Here is an 8,118-nt window from a genome sequence, read left to right on the forward strand (position 1 = left end):
TTGAACAGTCTCGTTGAAAAAGTCCTTAAATGAGCCTGACCCAACTGTGCACTTACTTGTCCTTGACACGCCTCCTCTCAGCTGAATACAAGATAAATTGGGTGCTAGCTTGGTAAAAGCCATCAGGGGACTAAAGAAGACCTTGAAGTTGTAAACCACACCCAGGATAGTAAAGACTAAAGAAAAATCTGGATTCCTGATGAGAAGGCAGAACCCCATTCAGCCCTGGATCCCAAATCTCTAGCTTATCTTTTGATGGACTGAATTAAATTACATCAGGTTCAAGCCACTGTTGTTTTGTGGAGCTTGTTAGAAAGGCAGGCTTTCACGCCCTTCCCCAGAGTAACAGAAAAAGAGAATCTGTATTTTAACAATTTGTGTGCATACTTAGGTTTGGGAAACACTAGTCTACATGTAGTTTCTCTGTTTATAAAATTATGAGCTGATATACTCTGGGGGAATAGTGTATTCTATCTGCAAATATTAAAACATGATGAGAATTATATAATCATAGAGAAGAATGACTACAGTGATCTGAGCTCTTCAGATACAAAGAAACAAAACATTTGTCTGTGTTTTTAATTCATACTGCAGCCACCAGAGTTGGCTCTGAAGTTCATAGTCTAATGAAGGATCCTGAGACCAGCATTATGATGCCCCGGTTTGAGCTACCATCTCTGATGCCTTCATCTCATGTTGGAGCATGGATCCAAGTCCTGGCTGCTCTGCTTCTGACCCAGTTCCCTACTAAAGCACCTGGAGAAGCAGTGGAAGAAGGCCCAAGTAGCCCCTGCCACTCACATAGAGTTCTGGACTCCTGGCTTCAGCCCAACCTTGTCCTGGCCATTGCAACCATTTAGGGAGTGAATCAGTAGATAGAAGATCTTTCTCTTTATCTCTACTTACCTTTCTCTATCTTTCTGCCTTTCAAAATGAATAAATCAAGAGTTACAGAAAAAGAGAGAGAGAGAGAGAGAGAGGAGAGACAGAGATCTTCCAACTGCTGGTTCACTCCCCAAACAGAAGCAACAGCTGGGGCTGGGCCTGGTCAAAGCTAGGAGCCAAGAGCTTCATCTGGGTGTCCTACATGGGTGCAGTGGCCCAGGTACTTGGGCCATCTTCTGCTGCTTTCCCAGGAGCATTAGCAGGGAGCTGGATCAAGAAGTAGAGCAGCCAGGATTGGAACCAGTGCCCATATGGGATGCAAGCATTGCAGGCAGCAGCTTAACCCTCTGTGCCACAATGCTGGCCATGTGATTTGAATAGTTATGGATTCTTTTGCTTCTGCCCCCAGTTCAAGGATCAGAGACTAACTTGTGGGATTGAGTCAGTCTACTGGCCTCCCCCATTGACACTTAAGTTCCAAGAGTTGACACTTGGAAAACACAGGTCACACACCAATGTCTTCACATTTTGCCATCTTTAGTTTTTTGGTTTATAATAGAGGCTTCTTGATTCCCTTTTACAGATGAGGAACATGCAGACATTGAAGGTGAGTGGATTTCAGAGGACTCAGAGCTATCTATACGCAAGTTTAGAGTTCATTGATCACTAACATCTTGATTTTGTCAACACTAGGCACTGAATTCCATTACTTATTAGCTGTTTCTCTTCATCTGTCTTCTTCAAGTTTTCTGAAATTGAGAATTCTTTTGATAGATGCTCAGAATGAATCAAATTTTTCCTTCCCTTTGTATTTCTGTTTGATATTCATCAGCTCATTATGTTATTAAAAATTGAAATCACATTTTTGGATATTTGTGGTTTGGCTGGCTGGCTGGGAAACTGTTTTCTGGCATTCACTAGCACTTTTTTCTTTCCACCTAAAGAACATTTACTGGATTTGGTACTAAAAGAAAGAATATGCCAAATTAAGAAATATGAGAGAGGGGCCAATGTTGTGGCACAGTGGGTTAAACAGCTACTTGTGAGGCTGGTATCCCATATTGGATTGCTGGTCCTGGATGCTCCACTCTGGATCAAGCTCCCTGCTAAGACAGCTAGGAAGGCAGCAAATGATGGCCCAAGTGCTTGGGCCCCTGCCACCCACATGGGAGACCCAAATGGAATTCCAGGTTCCTGGTTTCAGCCTGGGCCAGCCCTACCATTGCAGCCACCTGGGGAGTAAACCAGCAGATGGAAGATCGATCTCTCTCTCTCTCTCTCTCTCTCCCTCCCTCCCTACCTCCCTCCCTCCCTACCTCCCTCCCTACCTCCCTCCCTCCCTCTCCCTCTGCCTCTCCCTCTCCCTCTCCCTTCCCCCCCCCCCCCCGTAACAGCCTTTCAAATAAATATTTTTTTTTGTTTTTTAAAGATAGACCAAAATACCACCATTGGTGAACACAATGTTGGAAGTGAAACAGACAAGAGCCCAGATTGCCTCTTACCTGTGGTCTGAAAACGTGTCTAGCTCATGTCTGTGTCCCCAACTCACTGTTCTCCACCACCCTAAGTTACGTGCAAGGAGGAGAAGCTTGAAATCATTTTGCTATCCTGCTTTCTTCTGAAGAATTCACAAGTTAACAAGCACTCAACCAGCACTAAGTAGAAAGAATTGCCAAACACAACAGACTACACAGAAATGGAGGCCTCCCTCAAAGTGCAATCCCAGCAGAAAATGCAGAGAGAGCAATCCCAAGCTTTGGTCGCCTGCCACCCTCGTTCATGAGCCAAGATACGTGTTTAGCCAGTTCTAGGATAAGGCCGCCTTTCCATGTGTCCAACACGAGGCTTTCCACCACTGTGCTCTCCACCCAGAATGTGTTGTTTGGCTCTCACACATGCAAGAAGAAGTGCCATCACTGAACCGAAATCCAAACACAGGGGGAAACCACAGCTTGTTTGCAACAGGCCTCCTGTTGTGAGCCCTCCCAACCATACTGCCTTTCTGCAAGCGAGCAGGAACCGGCACTTGGAAGCTGTGTAAGTGGCCTGTGCCTCTTCCTGAGGATGTGTCTAACAGGGGTCTCAAGAGCAATTAGTCATCAGCTGGAGATGAACCAGCCTCACTCAGCCAGCCAGATCCTGCTCTGACTGATGTGAGATTCCAGTGTCCTAACACGTGGCCTGCTTGCAAACTCTTACATAAATAAATTCAAACATTTCATGAGATAGTGCTCTAGTAAATGATTACTGGATAAACAAATGCTTTTATTAGGTGCTAGGTACTACAGAAGGTACAACAGTCACAGGACAGGAGAGAGATGGTGTTGTCCTTACTGAGCTGTGAATTCAAATCCCGTTCTCATTTCTGTCCTCTGAACTACCAGCTGTTGGTGCATGTAGGGAACCGTTGAGATACTGAGGAAGAAGTGTAGGTTCCACCAGGGGAGGAGAGCTGCAGCTAGCACATACAACCGCTTTGGGCAAATTCGAGAGGGAACCCTTATCATTTGGGCTCCACAGCCCCTTTTGTCTGAGCACAGAATTCTCTGAGGGCAAAGTGTACTGGAGGTCCCCCCGCAACACACACATACAGTGTCCTGATCAGGACAGTCTTGATGGGATAATGCTTGGACTCAGTCTTTTTTTTTTTTTTTTTTTTTTTTTTTGACAGGCAGAGTGGACAGTGAGAGAGACAGAGAGAAAGGTCTTCCTTTGCCGTTGGTTCACCCTCCAATGGCCGCCGCGGCCGGCGCACTGTGGCTGGTGCACCATGTTGATCCGAAGGCAGGAGCCAGGTGCTTCTCCTGGTCTCCCATGGGGTGCAGGGCACAAGGACCTGGGCCATCCTCCACTGCACTCCCTGGCCACAGCAGAGAGCTGGACTGGAAGAGGGGCAACCGGGACAGAATCCAGTGCCCCAACCGGGACTAGAACCCGGTGTGCCTGCGCCGTAAGGCAGAGGATTAGCCTAGTGAGCCGCGGCGCCGGCTGGACTCAGTCTTGAGAGATGTGATTGTTCACCCATGGGGAAAGACAGGATTCCATGTTGAGGGAACCACAGAGAAAAGGCAAACAGATATGATACAGCCTGGAATGTTCTGTGAACTATAAGCAGTTGACCTTGATGGAGGAAGAGAGCATGAAAGGAAGAAGTAGGCAAAGACCCAGTTGTAGATAATCCTGTATATGAATGCACCAACCTAAGAAGTACAGTCTTCATCCTGAAGCCCATGGGGTCCCCCGGAGGGAGTGGGATGTTCCATGTGCCCCTCCAAAGGTCATGTGTTGGGACTTAACTCCCAAGGTGATGGTAGTATTAAGAGGTGGGACTCTTGCAGAGTGATTAGGCCATGAGAGCTTTGCCCTCACAAAACGAATTAATGCCCCTAGACTGGGGGCTTCAGAGAGCTGTCTCCTGCTCCCACTCTACACACAAGAGCACAACCTTCCATTCCTCCTATGCACAAGGACACAGCCTCTGTCCTCTCTAGAGGATGCAGCAACAAGGCACCAGCTTGGAAGCAGAGGGCAGCCCTTTCCAGGCGCTGAGTCCCTGGGCACCTTCCTCTTGTACTTCCCAGCCTCCAGAACCACGAGGAAAACATTTCTATAATTTGTAAATTGTCCAGCCTCATGTATCTAGTTATAGCAGCATCCGTGGACGAAGTCACTCATCTTCACAGGAGTATTAAAGTGGGCCGCCAGGGCTACAAACAGGAGGAGGCTTCCTAGGAAACCGCTTGAACTGTCCAGGTGATGAGAAATGAAGACTTGAACCTTCACCAACAATGATGGACAGAAAAGAGTAGGTTTGAGAGAAGTGAAGAAGGTAACATCTGCAGAACTTGGAGACTGACTGGCATCTAGAAGTCAAGGATGAATGAAGGTTTTTTCGGAGTCTGAATGGATGGTACTTCTGGCTTAAGAGGCATGTAGGAGGAAGAGGATGCAAGTGGAAGAGGGGTACTCTTAAGAAAAGAATGTTAGAAGCTCCCAGTTCCTGGCTTCAGCCTGGCCCAGCCCTGGTCATTGAAGTCATTTGGGGAATGAATAGGTGGCTGGAATACCTGTCTTTCTCTCTCTTCCTCTCTATCTGTAATTCTGCCTTTTGAGTAAATAAATGAATGTTAAGAAGAGAAAGGAAAAGAATGATAGGCACTCTCTTGCCAATGGCTATGGTTTATGGCCCTTTTCCTGGACGAGGTGTGGAGGGTAAAGTGCAAAGAGCTCATCAGTCCCAGTTCACTCAAGTGCTTTTCCCTGCATCAGACTTGAGCTGCCTGCCTTAACCTCACACAGAGAGAAAGTTCTTCAACAGTGTTGGCTGCACTGGCTGTGACTCCTCTGGAGAGGTAATATCTGGCATTGAGATAGAGGATGGTAGGGGTGGAGGGGCTTGTCCTAATGTAATGCATCACATTGACAGGAAAGGCAGCAACACAGCTGCTTTGACACATGTCAATACGTACTGACTGGGCCTAGGAAACAAGAAGTCTACTCTTAGCACCAATAAAACGTGCTACACTTCAGCTGCAAAGCATGAATATACTCATTCGGTGAAAAAATATTGCCTGGACTAGAGTTCCTGCTGATTGCTAATAAAGGTATGTCTCTTGTGAGAACCATTTTATATGTATCCATAAAAATGACTTATGTTTATACATGCATATATAAATTGGTTTATACATATATAATTGTATATACACATGTAAAAATGCTTTTTACAACACACATTTCATATATGTATATCTTCTTAGTCTTCGATTTAATAAGGATGTATAATTTTGAGCTTTTCATTACAGAGAATTTCAAACACATATGAAAATTGAAGGACCACTATAATGTATCCATAACCCAGTTCCAGCGATTACTAAGTCATGATCCATCTTGTTTCCTCTATTATTATCTCTACCAATATCCTGCCTTACTTCCTAGATTATTTTATAGCAAGTAAGTCTGTTGAAATTATATATACTCTTTAGAAGTCTCTATTTTGGAACAGTGTTAGATAGAAGGAATTATGAAAAAGATGATACAGAGAGTTCTTCTCTACTCCATGCCCACTTTCCCCTATTATTAATATTTGGCATCAGTATGGTACTTCATGAATATTTAATAAACCATTAGATTTTTAAAGATTTATTTGAAAGTAAGAGTAACAGAGAGGGGGAAAAGACACACACACACACACACACACAGAGAAATATCTTCCATCTGCTAGTTCACTCCTCAAAACTGGATGCATTTGTTGGAACTGGGTCAAGAAAAAAACCAAGAGCCAGGCACTCTGTCCAGGTCTCCCACATGAGGGGCAGTGATTCAAACATTGCATCATCTTCCACTGCCTCTCCAAGGCACATTAGCAGGGAGCTGGATTGGAAGGGGAGCAGCCCGGACTTGAACCAGCCTTTGGATATGGGATGTCAGCATCACAGATGGCAGCTTAACCTTCTGTGACACAATGCTGGCCCTTAATGAACCAATATCGATATACTATCATTAACTAAAGTTCAAATTTTATTTGCATTTTGTTAGTTTTCCTGTGTGTATGTGTGTGGTTCCATGAGCTACTGGAGGTATATGTTATTCTGCATCTAAAAGTCCTTGTGGACTTAGGGATCCAAAAGTCCATTTAATCTATTGTCTTTAAGATTTCCCTGAATAAGAAGTTTTCATGTGATCCAGAGTGTAATCATCCTCTCTCCCTCCCTTCTTCTTGTCCTCTGTTGCTCATGCTCACTTGGGCAAAATTATCAGAGCACCCATAGGTGATGCCGTGATGGTGCTTGGGAGCCTTGATACCTTTGCTACCCTTAGGAGCACTTTGAGCACTTGATGGATTTCCTTTAGACTGAAACTTTGGAATCAAAGCTAGGACAATCTACCCAGTATGATTTGGAACAATCTGTAAAGCAGAGAGTTCAGAAAAAGCCAATATATCTTTAAAAATGCATTTGTGAGTCTACCACATTAACTAAATGAAATAGAGCAAATGGCTCCCATGTTGTTTGGGTTAATTTCCAGTTTAGCTGTTAACAGCACAGGGAGGGTTTTGACCTGCAGGCTTAGGGGAGGCTCCAGGAGCTGTCACTACGTGGTGTCCAGTCTGCTGACCAAAAGGCAAGCCACCAAGAGGGCCACCAGGACAGAGGCCTAGCACTGTGCTGGTGTCACCAGAAGTAAGTTCTCTTTGGAGTTGCTTTGCTTCCATCTGTACTGTTCGTGGTGCCACATTTCTGATGCAGTTCCTGCCTTCAGCCAGTCTGTAGAACAAATCGAAGTGCACTGGGCGCCTGGCTCAGAGCCAGAATGGCGTCACTGCCCATTAATAGAAGTTGATAGAGCTCAGAAAAGCGCTTTAGGCCTGGCCACAATCCAGTTCCTCCTACGTTTTGTCTGCCTGCAGACAAATATATGGAAAAATCAATTTAGGAATGCTTATTTTTACCAGTTTGTGCTAATTTAAGCATTGATTTGCCTAGTTACTGTTGGGTTTTTGAAAAATGTTTTGTGACACATCTTGTTTTTTTCTCAATTTATGTAGGCTTTTGTAGACTCTGTTTCTTTCCAAAAAAGATTTGAGGTGATTTATTGCAAAAAGCATTTATTATTAGCATGTAAGCTTCCTCTGCTTTTCCTTGAAAATGTTGTACTTACGTAAATATAATGGATGAATTAAGAGCTTATTTATCTATTGAAACATCAGTAGGCCATGTTATTCCACAAAGGATATGTCCAAAGGATACAGAGACCCACCCCATATACAAGATAACATAAATTACAAATAGGAGGGGAAGAAAAAGGAAACATACACCATTGCTATAAAATAGGACTTTATGGAAATTCATGCCATAAAGCCTTATACGTGTACACTTGCTCCAAAAGGGGTCACACGTTAGCAAGGAAGCCTCAGAAAAAGCCGGGAAGGGGAAGAATAAACATGACCCTTTGCACAAACCACGGTGGCCATCATCCAAAAAGCAGCCACACAATCTTTTCTGGTACCCAGATTAGAAAGAACTTAAAGGAGACACAAGCAATGCACATTCCCAACAACTTTCTTATTGGAGTCTATGAGGATTTGAATTGTGTCCCCTAACCCCAGCTCCAAATCTGGTCAAAGAGTAACTATGCTTCCTTTTTAGTCTTCTCCACATAAAAATAAACAGTGTTGAAATATTAACCATACTCACTTCCTTGTTCTACTTGTAAAAGTTCATTCCCCATCCCCTC

General features: G+C 44.3%; 1 protein-coding gene across 6 annotated transcripts in view; it reads left to right on the top strand.

Annotated features, from left to right (window-relative positions):
- Window positions 1-8,118, top strand: part of SNX18 (sorting nexin 18) — a 303,319-nt gene that overhangs the window by 118,665 nt on the left and 176,536 nt on the right. Inside the window, exon 3 of one of the 6 annotated variants that reach the window (XM_070056707.1) lies at window positions 2,315-7,991. The exons of the other annotated variants lie outside the window; for them this stretch is intronic. The gene's annotated coding sequence lies outside the window, so the exon portion shown is untranslated. Of the gene's footprint in view, window positions 1-2,314; window positions 7,992-8,118 lie in introns of those variants that run through there. 6 annotated transcript variants of the gene reach the window in all.

Source organism: Oryctolagus cuniculus, chromosome 14 (genome assembly GCF_964237555.1).
Source record: "Oryctolagus cuniculus chromosome 14, mOryCun1.1, whole genome shotgun sequence".
NCBI lineage: Eukaryota > Metazoa > Chordata > Mammalia > Lagomorpha > Leporidae > Oryctolagus > Oryctolagus cuniculus.